Here is a 19,275-nt window from a genome sequence, read left to right on the forward strand (position 1 = left end):
AAGATAAAAGAATAGTTTCACGCAGTGGATGCTACACGGAAGTGGTCAGCACATCCCTGGCATGACATTAAACGGAGTAGGAACATAGCAGATAACTAAGACTACCCCGGTGGAAATGGAACGGTTTTCTTGGGCCTTGAACCTTTGGGAAGGAGGCATTGTAGGTCAAGAGACTCTTTTTGTCTTTGACTTCTGAGAAGAGGCAATGGCTAAATTTGGGTCCATGTCTTGAGGTTCTATTATGTTATGTCTGTTGCTTGGAATGAGACATTTCATGCAAGCTGCCTGTATAGTCTGGTACAGAGTACGTGTTCAGCAAACGCTTGTGGAATTAATATACCAAATGCATATTTTTATGTATAGTTTAAATAACATGTACGACTGTTGCTTATGAGAAAGCTCCTATAAAAAGCATATTTTTGAATTCATTAGGGGCTGTTGTTAATAGCTGCCATATGTTTCATTTGAACTGTATCCTCAGGAAGTGATTTAACATTTCTGGCAATAAAGCAATTAAATAGAATTTTCCTGCTGGCCATATGGGTTCGCTGTAACTTCATATTTTCTTCCCTCATTTCTCAATGGAACAAAGGAAAGTCTACTAATAACTTCCAAATGAGAGAAACAAAATAATTGATAGCCTTTTGTGATTCTTCTCCACGATATTCAAATGATAGAATAACAACCTTTTGTATCCCTATACTGACTGCAATAGTTCTCCACATGTAAAGATTTTCATTTAAGTTAACCTGTTAAGGTGTTTTACAACTGAATTCTTAAAAAAAAAACACCTTAAAGAGAAAGCTTTTTAGTAAGGGGAGGAAACAATTTGCTTTTTCTTAATGAGGTCTTTAAAAGCTCTGTGTGGGAGCTTAAACTATGTGTGAGTCTGTTTGTATTTTTGGATGTAAAAAATAGTTGGGGAAATGCTGACATGCCTTGAGGAAATGCTGTAGACATATGTTGATTCTTTTGGTCTGCTGCTAGGATGGCTTTCTGCACTTACGGAGGACCTCAGCTGGACACCTTTTAGGAACTTACACTAACTACGCAGAAGCTGCTAACAGCAAACAGTAACACAATAGATGTCATAGCTGAATCCATTTTAATACAATGACAATTGAAACATTTCAGTTGATCCAATTTCTTCTTGATTTTAAGTGAAAATAGAGTATGGTTTTCCTCTTTAATATGTTATTTTTATTAATATGCCATGTCCCTCACTTATATAAATTATTTTGCTATTAGTTTTTTGGAATTCGGACCACAGAATATTCCTGTCAAGAAGGCACTTTGAAAGCCAATCGCTTCAAACACTGGGCAGCTATGATAGGCTGAAAGACCTGACTTTAGGTTCCATGAAGGAATTTTTTTTATCCTGCATTACAAAACAAAGTACTATCATTGATTTTCTGCTCTCTCACTTTAAAAGTAGTGCTTGTTTCTCATGTTTTTAAAATATCAGAGATGCTCACACAGACATTTATGGAATATTCTGTTTTGTTCTATAGTAATTTTCTCCATTTGCCTTTTTAAAAATTGCAAGAATCAGTAGCAGCGTAACGTATTCCTTTCCCTTAAAAACATTCACTTTTGTTTGCACAGAAATATCTTACAGAAAGATTTCAAAATGGGTGCTTATGTCCTTAGAAATTTCAGGAAAACCTCCCTCAGGGATGGAACAGCCTCTGGCTCAGATGAGGGCACAAGAGCCTTTTGAGGGTACAATGAGCAGCAGGAAGAGTTTGGGAATTCACAACTTTTTTTTTTTTTTTTTTTTTTTGAAAGACAGGAAAGGCAACATAAAAGAAGAAAAGGTGCATTAGAAAATGGGTTTGTTTCCATCTCTTTATTTAAAGATTTTTTGAAATCACTCCAGTCTGTGATATTGTTAGCTAGTCAATGATTCCTGTGTGTTTTCATTTGAACAAAGGAGTTCATTGAAAGGCTGTGTCTGATTGGCAATCCAATATCTATTTTTGGTTTCCAAAGTATTTCTTTAGCTTTGAGAGTCATCGTTCTTTCATTGAAAATACAGGCTCTTTTGGGTGGAGGTGATTTAGATACCATTTAATCCTATTTCCCAAACCATAGCACTTCAAATACCACCTTTACAGTTTTTGCTATGTAAACGTATCACCTATAAATTATTTATTTAAGAATACTTTAAATATTAAATTGAAATAAATTTCCTTGTTTCATTTGACTTTTTTAAATAATAAAAATAAATGCATGAATTTATGGATTTGAACTTTTGGTTATAGCATTCAAAATATATATTAAAATAAATAACTGCAAAATTTAAAGTGTTTCTCTCTGTATCAGCTGATGTATACCCTTAGTCTATGTAATCATACTTTGGGAAACACTCATCTAATTCTTTCTCTGTCATTTTACCTATGAGGATGTTGAGATCCAGAGAAAGTGACTTGCCCAGTGTTACAGAGCTTTTGTTGGCCAAATGGGGATTAGACTAGAATCTGGGTCTTAGAGCACTACTAGACCATTATTCATAAGACTGATGAAGTCAAAAGGTCACCAAGGCTATCTCTCTTCTAGTATTCATGATTCTAACTTAACTTAGTTTCTCAGCCATACACTGGAAATTCAGTTACAGAGGAAGAGACGATATGCTGGTATGAGGACTGTCTTCAGGGTACACATATATGCAACCAAAGTGAAATAATGTATGCATAATTACCTGAGAAATGTAATTCATGCTGTGTATTCTTATTTCCTAAAGGAATTTGCGTGTCTTATTTGCTAAAAATTGTCAGCCATATTGAGGAACTTTTTTCCCCCCCAAGATTGCTGACTGTGACAACTTTATAGGTTTGCAGACCAAAATGATAGCTTCATCTATATTTTATGATGTAGAAATTGGGGTCTCAGTTCAAAAATAGTTGTGTAAGGATTTGAACAAAGACAAAAATGCATTCTTCAGGGATGTTTTGGTGCTGATCACAGTCTCATCTGTAGTCTACCTTTGAGCCGATGTGGGTTGACCGTCTACTGGATAAGAATGTAAGTTAAACTTCTGACCTTCAAATTTTTTTTTCATTTTCCAAACTCTGTTATTTACTGTATTTCAAATTGGTGACTCTCTCTTTAGCAAACTTTACAGAATATTTCATTCCATGCTCACTTCACATAGTCAAATATTAAATTTAAGTCTGTTTATCTCCTGACAAAACTCTGGTTGAGGGCATTTTTATTTGGAAATATGGTTTAAGAGAAAAACTAATTATTATTCTAAATTAAAAAAATAGAATGTTAGATAAACAGAAAAACCAAAACTGGACTCTTGTCATCATCATTTATTGAAACTTGTTATTATTTGTAAAAAAATGCCTCCAATAAGGGACTAATATCCAAAATACATAAAGAACTCGCACAACTCAATAATAAAAAAAACAAACAAGTCGATTAAAAAATGGGGAGAGGACCTGAAACAAATACTCTGATGTTCACTGCAGCATTATTTATGGTGCCCAAGACATGGAAACAATCAAAGTGCCCTTTGATAAGTGATTGAATAAAGAAGATGTGCTATATATACACAATGGAACTTATGGAACTGCCATAAGATAAGATGAAATACTGCCATTTATGACAACATGGATGGATATGCTAAGTGAAATAAGTCTGACAGAAAAAGTTAAGAACCATATGACTTCACTCATATGTGGGGTATAAAACTGAAAGCAACAAAGGAATAAGACAAACAAACAAAAACTCATAGACACAGGCAACAGGTTAGTGGTTACCAGAGGGTAAGGGGGAAGGGGTGGTAGAAGAGGGTAAAGGTGATCAAATATATGGTGATGGAAGGAGAATTGACTCTGGGTGGTGAGCACACAATGTGATATATAGATGCTGTATTATAGAAATGAACACTTGAAACCTATGTAATTTTACTAACCATTGTCATCCCAATAAATTTAATTAAATAAATAAAATAAATTCTTAATTATAATGCTTCTATATCTCCAATCAATCAATCCACTGTTGAAGATATTATTCATGACAGAACTGAATATTCTTTAGATACATTTCCATGTTATAAATTACTTTCAAATTAAACAAATCATGTCCCCTTCCCCAATGTTTTTATTATGAAAGTTCAATGCTAAATGCAATGTTCAACTGTAGTAACCATAACAGCCTACATTTTGGTATAATCATAGTACCCTTTATAAAGCTTTATATAATTTTGAAATTTTATAAATCCTCCTTTGTGTCTTTTGCTGTAAGTTGCTCTTTGTTTGTAAATATATGTTATATATTCTAAAACATTATCTTTGATTTTATACTCAACTTTACTAATTCTAGAAAAAGAATCATTGCTGAAGTTCTTGAATATGTTCATAAATTTCACTAGAGAAATTACATTTTTTTCTTATTATATATATATGTATATATATATTCTTTAATTTGCAAATCTGTAAAAGTATTCTTTTATTGTTTGGCACAGTGATTTGCATATGGTAGCCATTTAGAAATACTGATTGGTTATTCAAGGTAGCTTTTTTTATTTTAGTCTTGTTTATGAAAATTTACAATTAAGGAGAACCATAGACATGTAGACTTATTTTCAGTAAAGATGATACTCAAGATAGGTGACTTATTCAGAGAGCAACTGACAGAATAGCTGTTTATTTTTCTTGTTGGATGATGTTAATCAGCAATTCATCTGCCCCGGTGTTAAACTCATGCCATTTCATTCTGCCTAGTGTCCCTCATAATGGAGTTTTTCATTTTGCCCATGTTCTTATTTTTCCAGTCTGTGTCACAGTTTTTTGCGGGTGTGCAACCCTCTTTCTCAGTGTATCTGATGTGCATTACAAAGGCAGTGTCCCTGCCACAGTTTATTACTATACCACTGTTTTCCTTACAAGGCTTTAAGGCTGCTCCTCCCTCTTCCTGGAATGCTTAGCTATTAGTAACATGCTCTGAGAGCCTCAGCAGACACATGTTAAGTATTCACTACATGCACAGTCTTTACAAAGTGCTGTGGTGGCATGAAAAGATATGCTGTAAAAATAAGTAATCTAATTGTGAATTCAAGACTGAAGACTGAAGCAGAAAATCAGATGTAGATATGAAAAAGTACGAGCCTCCTTATTGCCGCTAATTAGTTCTGCGACTTTTGGCAAGTTTCTAGAACTCTCTGAGCTCAGTTTCCTCATTTGTATAAAAAGGGTAGAAATAATACCTGTGTCTCAGGGCTATTTGTGAAGACTAAATGAAATGCTGCTCCAAAGGAGATTAACACAGTACTTGTCCCAGAGTTCCTTAAGTTTAAATTATTCCAGTTGTTGGATTTGTTATTGTGACATAAAAAAGTAACTACCTATTTTATTCCAAAATAATGTGAAGAAGCATAGGTTGTCTGTCTCTGCCTCCTTCTGTCAGATTAACTTGTTTCCTCATGTTCATTCCTCCTTTATTTATTTTGAACTGTTTGTAATTGTTTTCTGTTATTTAAAAAAAAAATCTTTTTTTTTGGTCAGTTATTTCCTTGAAGTCTTACAAAGCCTAGTTAGGAGGATCTATCATCCTCAGTCTTCACCTTTAATTTGAAGCCTGTCACCAACTGTTACTAGGTGGGTCTATTCTCTGTCCCCTTAGGTTTAAAAAAGAGACACTATTCTTCTTTGGTCCTTACACAGAGGAACAGGCTCTCGGTTTGTGCATCCTGGAATAGTAGGACCTGAGCACATATGTGGAAGTGATCCCTGTACCAGAAGATGTAGAAAATTTATCTTCTGCATTTTTGTGACCTCTGAACTGTAAGGGATACCTGGGGCTACCTCTTGCAGAACTCTTAATGAGATTTATCACTCATTGAATTTCCCTGAACTAAAATGAATGTCATACATGATTCAGAATTTATATTTATTTTACACTTTATTAATGATTATTTTATTATTTATTTATTATTATATTTAATCTATACTTTTATCCAACCATATTGATCATTTTACATATATATGTATATATGGTCAGACAATTAAGTTCGTGAACTGAATTGTCAGCCCTCAAAAATACATATATACACATACAAAGTATAAGAATTTATTTGTTTTGTGTATTTTCACTTAGTTTCTTAGAAGGCTGAGGGATAAAGCATTTCACTCATATTCACCTTGAGCAGGTTAATTACTACCAATTATATTCAAACATAAGCTTAGATTCATCTTAATAATTCAAGACCCGTATGTTCATCTGTATTACCAAAAATTGACTAATAGTCTCACAGTTTCATAACTTCTAACTTAAAAACCTTTGGCTGAACTAGGGTTCTGGTAGAAACTCAAAACACGTACCATAAGTCAGAACTGCAAAATGAGTACGGATTAAAACTACATAATGATATACATAAAACTCTTTATGACAAACTATGGTATAACCTTGTTCACTGAATTGGAATGTCCTCTTATCAAATACTACTTCATGTAAGTGGGCTCTTGGCTGGGGCCCAGAAGTACTTTTGTTATAGGAAGATATTCATTGTAGTGGTACTCACTGACAAATTTAATTTGAAATATGTATCTTACGTGTGCTGTAAACCACAATGCCTTATTTACACACTGACACCAGATTCAGTTAAAAATACAGATTTTACTATATCTCAAAGTCAAAGTTTTGGGATATTCTGCAGTGCTAATGAAGCTTATCACTTCACACCTGAGAGAGGAAAGAGCCCACTGTATGTAGGTGATTGGAAACTAAGGAAGAAGTTGGCAGTGGCAGGGGACAAATAGAAACTGATTAAAAAAAAAAAATTACAAGGGCTTTTGAAATGAGGATACTAATCACCTAATAACCAAATGTTTAATTTTTTTGAAGCTGTAAATTTTATGAACATTGTGAACACTGTATGAACATTTTTAAATGTTCTGCTCTTTGAGGATGGATACATAGGCAGAAGAGATGTCTGTTACCATTTCTGAGGTAGGCACCTGAATTAATCCACGCCATATAAGAGACGTCTACCGTGTAACAAAGACAGGTTCATTTAGAGATGAACTTGATGTTCGGGACTTTCCATTGCCTGCTCTTGTTGGAGTGATAAATATTTGAGGCCCTGTCTCCCTAAATCACAAGGTCACGGAGCACAACTCAATTTCTTGTGCTGCACCAGGGACTTGAATTTCCTTCTTTGCTGGTTAGTTTCCATTTGCAACTCCAGATTTCCTTTCTATTCTGTCCTCTGTACAGGAAGTCTGACCTGGATGGGAAAGGATGCCACATAGCCTGGTTTGCCTGGGATAATCCTGATTTTTACATAGGCCTCTTGGTCCGTTTAGTGTTTTGTTTTTTTCTTTTCAGAATATTCATCTTGCTTTTTATTTTTTATTTTTTAATTGACTTTATTTTTTATATCGGGCTCAATTCAACAAAATTGAGCAGAAGGTATAGCGATTTCCACCCCCTGTATCCCACCTCCCAAGAAGAGCCTGTCCCATTATCGACAGCCCCACCAGAGTGGTATATTTATTATAATTGATAAACCTACACTGACACATCATTATCACTCAGACTCCATAGTTTACATTAAGGTTTACTCCTGGTGTTGTATATTCTATGGGTTTGGACAAATGTATAACGACATGTGTCTACCATTACAGTATCATACAGAATTGTTTCATTGCTCTAAAAATCCTCTGTACTCTGACTATTCATTCCTTCCTCCCCCAACCCCTGAAGACCACTGATGGTTTTAAGGTCCTCATGGTTTTGCCTTATCTAGAATGTCATATTGTTGGAATCATACAGTATGTAGCCTTCACAGATTGGCTTTTTTCACTTAGTAATATGCATTTAAGCTTCCTCCATGCCATTTAATGGCTTGATAGCTCATTTCTTCATAGCACTAATGAAAAAAATTCTATTGTCTGAATGTAGTAGTTTATGTATGTATTCACTTACCAAAGGGCATCTTAGTTGCTTCCACGTTTTGGCAATTGAATTATGAAAAAAGCTACTACAAACATGTGTGCAGTTTTTTATGTGGACATAAGTTTTCAGCTCCTTTGGGTAAACACCAAAGAATGCAATTGCTAGATTGTATGGCAAAAATATGCTTAGTTTTGGAATGTTCACTTTTTGATGACATAAAATTATGAATAGTTGTATTAATGTAAATCAGGGAGGGTTTATCTTTCCGGCTCCTATAATCTTGTCTAGTAGTGTGTGAGATGCATTAAAGTGAGAACAGTTCTCACTTTAATATATGATTACGTCTGAAAGACAACTAGTGATAAACAGCCTCTTTCCTTGACCTTTCCAGATGTAATCTAAAAAACACCTCTCTGTCAAGAACAGCAGGCAGGTTGCTCACTGGTTTAACCAATTGCACTTAGACACAAGTGGCTAGGGACAGCTCACTCCTGATTTCTGGTTGTGACAAAAGTGTTTGACACTGCTGCCCTACTGGTCACTGGTGTACCAGCCAATCTTGCTCTGGTGCTTGCTGAAGTCTGCAGAATACACAGAGGTTGGTGATGTATGAGGGAAAAGGGAGTTAGGTGTATGTGAAATATGCATATTGAAATATGTGGGGAAACAGAGGTCGAACACTTCTGTCATAGAATATATAAAGTAGTAGGGGCGTTTCTGCTACAGTGGTTTCATAATTTATCATTTAGTATAAAAATCTATACTTGGTATGTAATTCTGTCCACAGTATCCCATGCCCCTGGCTTCCACGTAGTTTGGGCCTATAGGGAGCCCCATTAGGGGACATAAGGGTGTGATATTGTGATTTATAAGATATATGTATTTGTTCTCCTTCCTGGCACAGAGTTCGTAAAACCTTTGGAGTTTCCTAAGTGATGAGAGTGATAAAGGTGTCTTTTGTTGTGTTAATGATGTGACTTGTGGAAAGCATCTAAGCATGGGGGCTGGTTGCCAGTGGAACCAACCATGTGATTAAAGGATTGGAACTTTCAGTCCCGTCCTTCCCCACACCCCCCAGCCTGACCTCTGGGGAGAGAAGGGCTGGAGGTTGAGTCAGTTGCTAGGGGCCAATGATTTAATCAATCTGCTTATGTAATGAAGCCTCCATAAAAACCCAGAAGGAAGGGGTTCAGGAACTTTTGGATTGGTGACTGCATGTTAATTTGACGAGAGTGACAAGCTTGGAGAAGGTATGGGAAGATCTGTGCCCTTTCCCCAAACTTTGCCTGATGTATCTCTTTCATCTAGCTGTTCCTGAGTTATATTCTTTTATAGTAAACCAGTTATCTAGTAAGTAAAATGTTTCTCAGTTCTGTGAGCCATTCTAGTAAATTAATTGAATCCAAGGAGATGGGTCATTTTATCTACAGCTTGTCAGTCTGAAGCACAGGTGACACCTGGACTTTCAATTAGCATCTGAAGTGGGGGTGGGTGGGGGGCAGTCTTGTAGGACTGAGCTCTGAACATGTGGGATCTGATGCTGTCTCCAGGTAGCCAGTGTCAGAATTGAGTTGAACTGTAAGACACACAACTGGTTTCTGGAGAATCGCTTGGTGGTGTGGGGGGAACCCTCTCCCACATTGGAAATTGGTTCTAGACCTCCTTTAAAGGGGGAAGGAGTGTTTATTTCCCTGGATCCTACCTGGGGATGTTGCCTTGAACTGCTTGTGTCCTTTCATCCAAGGTCATTACTCTTCTCAAGGGAGTTGACTTTGCAGACCCTTCTCCTTTAGGTTCTGGTAACTGCTTCTTTCTCTTTGGGGCCTTGGAGTGTCATAGCTCAACTGTGACTAAGCAACAAGCCCACCCCCCCACCCCCATTGCTGCATGATCCCTTGTGCTTCTCCTACCTCACACCTTTGTAAACAGTCCCTTTGTAACTATTCCTTCCTCATATAATCCTGTTTCAAGCATTCCTTCTATTTCCTATTGGAGACTTGATTGCTATACCTCTTCCTTTCTTTCTTCTATGAATGATGAGCATGAAAATTCTGCTTCTCTTCCTGCTCCCTTCTTTGTGTGAGGCGTATGTCAGTTATAGATTATAATAAGTGAAAAACCTTAAGAACCGCTGATGTATCTTTGAAGTCTATCTTAGTCCCAGCAAATAGCATTTCAAAATGGGTTACTGAATTCTGAGCCTTCTGCCAGATGAAATTTGTAGCACTGACACAGTTTCAATTTATGTTAATAGCGAAAAGATTAGAATCATTGAATATAAAAAAGATTAAGTAATAACATTAACAATTAGCCACATTTTTGTTTGTAAACATTATCTGGAAGGATAATTAACTATTAAGTATGAAAACATTAGTGCCCAGATTGAATTGCTTCACTACTAATTTTCTATAGAAAACTCATTATATGTTTTTGGGTGTACACCTGAAACTAATATTGTACGTTAGCTATATTTGTAATAAAAAATTTTTTTAAAAAGTGAGGAAAAGCTGGATCGGGGTTATATGGGAACTCTGTATTATCTTAACAGATTTTCTGTAAATCTAAAATTATTTAAAAATAAAAACTTTCTTAATAAAAATATGTTTTTGCACATTAGTCATACAAGTAAAGACTTTATAGACCTAGCATGGTTAACTGAAATTTACATATAACTGACTTTAGAAGTTAGATACAATTTTGACTTTATCATTAGTCATTAACTAAATGTTTTAAAACATATATATTTAACAAATGTTTATTAAAGACTGGGTAGAAGATAAGAGAGGGGGATAGAAGGCGCTATTTAGAGTTCTAGGAGAAACGACAGGTATGAAATGCCCATATTCAGCACTCTTTTGACCAATATCATTGAAGAGCTAGCACTCACATCTATCTGGGCTATGGACAGTGGCTTGCATGGGGGAACACAGTTGGGAAGGCCTGAATTAAAGACACTAGGAGGGGCCAAAGGGGGAGACAGTATAGAAGAAAGGGGAGACGTTTGAATCAGGACCTTAAAGAGGCCTATGTTTACAAAGGCAGGCAGAAGTTGAGAATGGAAAGGGTGGATTGAGAAACGAATGTCAACGAGCTAAGCTGTATTCAACAGAAGATTTGGGCTCCTCTTGGGGTAACTAAACCTTTGTATTGGGTGTCACATTAACCAATGATGTACTTTCTGTAATTAACAAAAGAAAATATTTGGTAGCATGATTGAAAATAAAAATATGAAAACAATGTTTATTTTCTCCTTTTAAGGATTACAATATAGTAAAATCGCCAAGCCACAAACTGATATCATCCTAATAACTTAAAATGCAAAAGATAGGACCAGGAAAGAATAATACATGTTTTGACTTGTTAATCTAAATACTAAACAGGGACACAGTCAATAAAGGAACTGGAGATTATAAAGTGATACCAAAGTGACATATCTAAGCAGTTAAGTACATTTAGGACCAAAAAGGATGTTCGCACTGTAATGAGGCCCTTTCCAATTAACCACTACCTTTTTTTTTTTTTTTTTTTTTTTTAATAGGAAGTTAACATATATGAGTCCTGAGTCAGGAGGATAATTCATCCAGTTCTCAGGAAAACTGGAAGATTTTCTGAAATTATCTATCTACCATTTATCTATCTATCTATCTATCTATCTATCTATCTATCTATCTATCTATCTATCTATCTATCTTTTTTTTTTTTAATACGAAAGAAACAGACATTTAAACTTGGTTGTTATTTGCAGGCTCTCCTTATAATGACTCATAGCAAATCCACATGGCTCAGATGAAAGAGGTGACCTATTTTAACTGTCTTTTACAGGAATTCAATAAATGTGCTACATTCTCTGGTAAACCTATTTTTAATGTCCACAACTCTTTTCTTTAGTATTTGGGTCAAAACTTTCGTTTACAAAATGGTACTTTTCCACACATTCACCACTCTGGGAACATAGAGTACTAGAAAATTAAAGATTTATTGAAGTAGGCCTGAAAAATATTTTTATTCAAACAAATTATTTACATTGGAGTTTTGAACATGTACCTTTTTAAAGAACTATAGTAAATTTTCCTTTCTAATGAGCAAAATTTCTAATAGAAAATAATCAAAATTGCTTTTATTAAATGCTAAATTAGTTAATTAAAAACAGTTAAGATATTAGGTATTGGTTATTTTAACTGGTACCCACTGCTAGTGATCATTTTGGCTTTGAAAGACAACCATAGGTCAGTTGATAAAAGAAACAAATAATGTAATCTTAACTGTTCTAGTTAGATGTTTAGAAACTTTTTGTTCTAGCTAAAGTATAAGCACTTCATTATTTTTATCTGCTTGTCCCCCCTATAAAACTTTTTTTGTTGTATGCAAACTATTACCTTGAATTTAGACTGTTACCTTAGATTTCATCTAGGACTGACATTCTGACATATAATTAAACCCCAAAGGATTTAAGCTGACTATCTAGAAACCTCAGCTCTAGTCCAGTAGTCTTAAAAAGGTTAAGCACTTTAGATCACAGCTTTCTTTGTTATAGATTTTAGCTTATCTTTAAAATTCCAAATCTTAAATAATTTTTCATTTGTGCTGAAATGTCTGAGTTTCTCTTCGAAGTGTCTGTCAGAAAAACTTAGCTAAACTGAAACCATATGAGTTTTAAAAAGTAGTGTTTCTTTACTACACAGAGATGACATTACCCAGAGAGTTTAATGTGATGGTTTTAATATATGTCCACAAATTCTTTGACACTCCTCTCTTTAAATGGTAGAGCCTTCTTCCCCTCTCTAATAGAGTATGGATGAAGTGACATATGTGACTTCCGACAGTGTGTCATAAAAGGCATCGCAGCTTCCTCCTTGCTCTCTCTTTGGGACAGCTTCCACTGGGATAAGCTAGCTCCTATGTCATGAAGACACTCCTGTTGCTCTATGTGGCCACATGGCAACAGCCATGTGAATGAGCTCTATAGGAAGCAGGTCCTGCAGTCTTAGTCACGTCTTCAGAAATTATGCCAGAAACCTCATGAGAGATGCTAAGCTAGAACCGCCCAATTAAGCTGCTCCTGAATTTCTGACCCATAGAGTTTATAAATGTCCATTATTATTTTAAGTTGCTAAATTTGGGGGTAATTTTTTTATGCAGCAATAAATAACTAATACATTTACCTATATGTTTAAATGGGGAACTTAGGACTATCTTTTGTACACATCTGCAAAACTGTCACTAAACTAAAATTCATCTTATTTCCTAGGGAACTAGGCTTTTTAAGAGCTCCTTTGAAAGACTATTTCCTGTTCAAGGACATTAATTTACCCCTAATATAAAGAACACAAATTTCCCCTGTTACAGTTAAATAGCATTTTCTTTTGTGGCAGACCTAATGGAAACCCGCCGAAAGCTGGCCTTTATTCTTTATTACTCACTTTCATCAGTTAAGAATTCTGCTTGGGTTGATGGTCACCATTTATTAATTTATATTTATTGAGCTCCTCTGTACATTTTAAGTCAAAATAAGAACTATATACAACATAATAAAAATTTATTTCTACCCTTAAGGAACTTAGACTTTCCAACAAAAGGTGATGTGAGCATATACAGTCAGGCATATGGTCTTCATGCCATATTAACATATACACAGAGATAAGGTAACACAGCAAAATGAATCCTTTGTTGTTATTGAGGATTTATATCTATCTTACTTAATCCTAACAGTAATCCTATGAATCATAAAGTAAGCCTTTCACTAGTTGGTGGTTATTTCCTTTGAAAATAAATATTTTTCTGATTATTTATCTGATTATAAACGTATTTTAGAGACTTTGAAAATACAGAAAGATACCCTAATGTGGTATTAGTGTCAATCAATCCCGCAGGCTGACTTATGAGTTATGTGAGACGGCTAATGTATCTCAATGCATTCATATTTGTGGCTTAATTAGAACCTGTCTGGAGGCCACTGAGCACAGTAGGGACAAATCTGTTACTTGAGAACAGTGAACACTGAGTTTGATAATTCAGACTGGATTTTCTTTTTAGTCTTACGTCAAAGAGGGATCTAGGCATATTTTAAAAATTGTTATTGTTCTCTCTCAAACATGCTAACAAGAGGACTCTCCAGAAGCACCGTAGGAAGCGAACTGAAGATTCTTGGTAGCTCATATTATTGAGGAACATACGGTAGACATGTCTCTAGGGAATTTCTTAAAAGTGACTTTAAAATAAGCTCTAACTGTAACAGTAGGACATAGCTTTCTTTTTCTTTTCCTTTTCTGTGTTAACCTGAATAAGCCCTTAGCTTCCAAGTCAAATCTAAACCATGTTCTTTAACTTATGAAATGAAAAATGGAATATATATATATATATATTTAGAAAAATGCAATATATATATATATATATATATATATAGAGAGAGAGAGAGAGAGAGAGAGAGAGAGAGAGAGAGAGATTAGAATCTTAAGCACATATCAAACTATTACAGAGTCTTGACTAAACTTGAGAATTTGGAATTCTTTTTAAACCAACCAAAATGCAATTACAATGGTGTTTTCCTTGATAAATCTCAAAGATGTTATGTTTGTGTATTTTATATGCTACACACATATTATATATTTACATTTAGTATATATTTTAGGCAACAACTAGGGTATCAAATAGTCTTTTGGCAGTACTTTAGTGATGCTGTATAAAGATTATTTACCATGAGATATCCCAAGTGACTGAGTTGTTTTAACACTAAATGCTCAAAAATGTTTTCGGTTTCTTGAAATTATACAGGCGTATGAATGAACTATGTAGAAAATAGATATAGCAAAGGCACAGGGAGTGAGGATCATAACAGCAACTTTTTTAGAATTCTGTAACTTATGGCAATTTTATAAAACAACTGGAAAAATCACTAAGAAAAGAGAAATCTCAGAAACTGGTCAGTCGTGGGTGTTTGTTTAGAGCAGGGGTGTCCAAACTTTTTTCAACATTTTTCACCAAGGGCCATATGCGGTAAAATACACAAAGAGCTGGGCCACTCACTCGAGGTGAAGTACGTATTGCCTCATCTGGTTTATTTAAGTAAACTATGTATATTTTTGGAATTTGCTGCGGGCCAAGTAACAATGGATCATGGGCCACAGTTGGCCCGCGGGCCGCAGTTTGGACACCCCTGGTTTAGAGCTGAAAGCCCTAAAAGAAAGTAGGAGTAAGGCTAATGAGCTTTTGGCTTTCAGACCAGAGCCAGTCCCTTGAGGAGACTGTTGGATTATTTCATGTATGGCAAGAAGGGATGATGTGATACATAGAAAAATCTTTTTCTTGCTTCCAATAGTCACACTAAATTGCACAATACTTCTGCAATACTTCTCAAACATTTAAACATGTTCTGGGACAATAATTTTGTACATACACAGAAAAAACCTCAGAAAACCATAAATGTTACTCTACTATATAAAAGGAGGCTGACGAATGGGTGGTTTCTGAGGTGTGATCATAAGGTAGAGATATAAATGAAGCAGGATGTCTGTAAACAATTCTCAGTAAATAATTGGACTTTTGAAGTCCACTTGAAGACAAACAACAGCTGGAACTCTTTGGAAAATGCTATAGAGATTCAAGAATTCATAGAAAAAGAACTTTTGACAGTCACATGGACGAAAGTCAGAACTGACTATTCTCTGGAATAGTGGATGCTACGGGGAAAGATTGTCTTCTTGCATCACGTTTTAAAACATGCAGTGGTTTATATTCATTCCAAATTAAAGTAAGAAGGTGGCTCAATCAACCACTCATTCAATATACACTAAAGACAGTATTGCAAGGCAATAAGGAGAATATGAAAAATTATGAAGTACAATTCCTAGTCTAAGTGAACTTGAGATTTAAGAGAGAGAGGAAGACATTCGGCTCCTCAGGGGCCTCCAGAAAACCACAGGCACCCCGCCAGGGCACGCCGCCCCCGGAGAGCAGGCAGGATGGCTGAGGGCAAGGCGGGTGGCACTGCCAGCCTCTTTGCCAAGCAGGTGCAGAAAAGGTTTAGCAGAGCCCAGGAGAAGGTACTGAAGAAGATGTGGGAAATTGTGAAAACCAAAGATGAATGGTTTGAACAAAGTGCCAACAACTTCTACCATCATTAGGCAGAAGGCCTCAAGCTAGACAAGGACCTGCTAGTGCAAAGTGATGCATGAAAGTTCAAAGAAAGTGTCAGAAACCCTGCAGATCTACAGCAGAGAGTGCGACGGTCATGACGAGTGACATGTCATGTAGGAAATAATGATCTCTTGTGGAAAGACTATGAAGAGAAACTAGCTGACCAAGCTTTGAGGACCATGGAAAACTATGTAGCCCAGTTTGGCAAGATTAAAGAAAGAATTACCAAGTGGGCTCAGAAACTCATGGACTATGGCAGTGCCCACCACCACCTAGCGGCGGTGCAGAATGCCAAGAAGAAAGATGAGGCCAAGACTGCCAAGGCAGAGGAAGGGTTCAACAAAGCCTAGGTCATGTTTGAAGATCTGAACCAGGAACTACCAGAGGTACTGCCGGTTCTTTATAATAGTCATATTGGCTGTTATGTGACCATCTACCAAAAACACTTTCAACTTGAAGGATGTCTTCTACAGGGAGGTGGGCAAACTGAACCACAATCTCTATGAGGAGATGAGCAAACCAGAGAAGCAACATTCCAGCGAAGTCTTTGTGGTGAAGGGACTGTCAAGCAGCAGCAGACGCTCTTTAGTCATGTCTTCCCCAGTTTGAACATATACAGTCTCCAGCCCTCTTACCTCACCCACCAGTCCCTCTGCACTTGCCCTGAAGAGTGAGAGGGACTCCATCTCAGCAAGTGAAGAAGAGCTGGCATCTGATCTAGTCCAGGGAGAAGACAACTCTAAGATTAAAGAAGAGCCCTTTAAATTAAACAAAGAAACATAAAAAAACCCTCACAGAAATAGAGGAGGAAGAGGCAGAAGCAAACTCCTCTGAGGAGGAAGAGCCTCTGCCAGCCTGCAGTGGTCACACCCCGGCATGGTCCTCTCCTACCATTGAGGGTGGCGAGTCCCAGGAGGAAGTTCCCCCTTGCTGTTCAGCTCCATCACCAGGCAGAACCCTGATCCCTTCAGAGCAGCCTCCATCTCTTACAGAAGTAGTTTTACAAACCCACACTTCCAATGAAGGGCCTGAATAACCAAAGAAGAGAGCCTCTCTCCAGAGGATCTCAGCACCTCCTCATAGGCCTCCACCCAGAGTCACTCCTAGCCCCAGGACCTCCTCAGGGAACAAAACCCCCAGCACTACAGCCTCAGAGCAAGGTTCACCCCCCAGCCCCAGAGTCTCCTGTGGGGTAGGACTCCCAGTTCTAGGATCTCCTCGGAGATCTCTTTTGATCCACAGCCACCACAGATGCCAGTAAGAATTCCTGAGGCCAGAGAAAAGGAAAACACCAACAATCTGAAGCCAGAACTTTGTACTTCCCCTGCTTCGATGATCCCTCAGTTTTTTTCAGAGTCTGGCAAGGCAAGGAAGATGGAAGACAAGGAAGAGAACCATAAGCTTTTCTCGGATGACTCCCCTGAGATGCGTCATAAGTTATATATTCTCTCAGGCAGAATTATAGACATACCATATATAAAAAAGGAGCCAAGGTCTCCAGCTTCATGTCTCTGTGGTTCCAGAAGAGAGTAACATCACAGCACCTGGGCCTCAAGAAGAGGAATCTATAGTTCAAAGTGCACAACTCTGAAGAGGAACTGCCAAGACACCCCCTACCCCCCACACCTCCAGATCAACTCCTCAGCTAGAGGGTGGAGGGACTTAAGATCCAACATTCATTTCTAGATTCTCAAACAATGTGGATGCTGTTGGTCTCTAAAGACCTAGCATTCATGGAGGCCGAAGTGCAGACTCACGGGGAGGGAGGAGGGCAGGTTTGGGGGAAGAAATTGTTAGCCTCAGAAATATTTAATTTAGGTTTTAGTGTTGTTAGAAAAGTAAGATTTTATATATTAATTAAAGTGGGACTAAAATGACTATTATAAAAAACCCCAAAGCATCTATAGACAGACACACACACAACCACACATAGTCAGAGAATAGAAAACAAATCTTTGACTTACCACTCATTTTGTAAGACTTAAAGCCAAAAGAACATATTATATTTTTGGATTGTTAACTAAAGTATTATTCTATGCATGGAAACAAAAGATATTCACATGCAAATTTCACTAATGATTCAAGAAACTGAGAGGTTATGTTTGCTAGTAAGAGGATTCAGCTTTTTACTGAAGAAAGTCTTGATTGCACTTAGACCACAGTTCTGCGTCAGCTAACCTCTACTTAAGTGTCCAGACATGGTATAGTAGAATAGCCAAGGCCTCACCAAAAAAAGTACACATAATTGTGTATATATCTTGCCAGCCACAACTCAAAAGCCACCTAATACTTTCTCTACCCCCACAGGAACCAACTGATTAAGTTGGACAAGCACCCCTGGCCTCTAATATCTTTCCTCCACGAAGTCCACCCAAAGAGCCTGACAAATCAGTTATGTCTAAGCAATAAAAAAAGGAAAAAGTGGGACTTCCAGGCATTCCTTTCTCAGACTAGCTAGGTCAGTTTTTCTCAAACTGGAGTGCACATCAGAATCACCTGCTGGGGCCGACTCCCAGAGTTTTCAGATTCAGTAGGTTGATAGGTCGTGGGTAAGGCTAGAGAATTTATATTTTCTTTAAGTTCCCAGGTGATGCCACTGCTGCTGCTCTGGGGATCATATTTTGAACTGCTGAGCTAGGAGAACAGTGGTTTGCTTCCAGTTCCGAAAACAGAAGCTGTGGCTGGAGTCTAGTGAGTGATGGAAAAGCATGGCATGAGATGATGCTATAGGATTCAGTGGCAACTAGATTATTCAAGACCTTGTAGTTTATGTTAAGCAGTGAGAATGGGTTTTAAGTAGCTGAGTGATGTGGTCTGATTTCCAGTTTTCAAAGATCACGCTGACTGCTCTGAGGAGAACCCATCAGAGAGAAGAGGGCCACAGACAGTGTTAACAGGTAAGAGATAATGGTTCAAGAAATAGAAATGACAGCTGCTTAGGCTGCAGTCTAGTGATGAAGACGGGGAGAAGTGGTCAGACCTAACTTACATTTCGGAGGGAGAGTCATCGCCAGACACGTGGTGCTGGGTTGATTGTGGGAGAGTGGGGGAGGCAGCTGCCAGAGAAGATTCTCAGCTCCTGTCACAGGAAGCTGAATAGATGGACGACTGGAGGCAGTGGAGGTAGGGAGCCTGCAGGTGGAGTACACTGGGTGTACAGAGCTTAATTCAGTTTCTGACAAGCTTAAGTAGAGACAACTCTGAGACCTTTCAAGTATAGGATTGTAGAGGTCAGAA

At 37.1% G+C, this 19,275-nt stretch overlaps 1 protein-coding gene and 1 pseudogene across 2 annotated transcripts in view; one reads left to right on the top strand and one right to left on the bottom strand.

Annotated features, from left to right (window-relative positions):
- The window catches only part of DLC1 (DLC1 Rho GTPase activating protein), a 392,372-nt gene that overhangs the window by 204,145 nt on the left and 168,952 nt on the right, over positions 1-19,275 (bottom strand). The window lies entirely within an intron of this gene.
- Positions 15,864-17,629, top strand: LOC109436985 (bridging integrator 2; annotated as a pseudogene).

Source organism: Rhinolophus sinicus, linkage group LG04 (assembly GCF_036562045.2).
Source record: "Rhinolophus sinicus isolate RSC01 linkage group LG04, ASM3656204v1, whole genome shotgun sequence".
Classification (NCBI taxonomy): domain Eukaryota; kingdom Metazoa; phylum Chordata; class Mammalia; order Chiroptera; family Rhinolophidae; genus Rhinolophus; species Rhinolophus sinicus.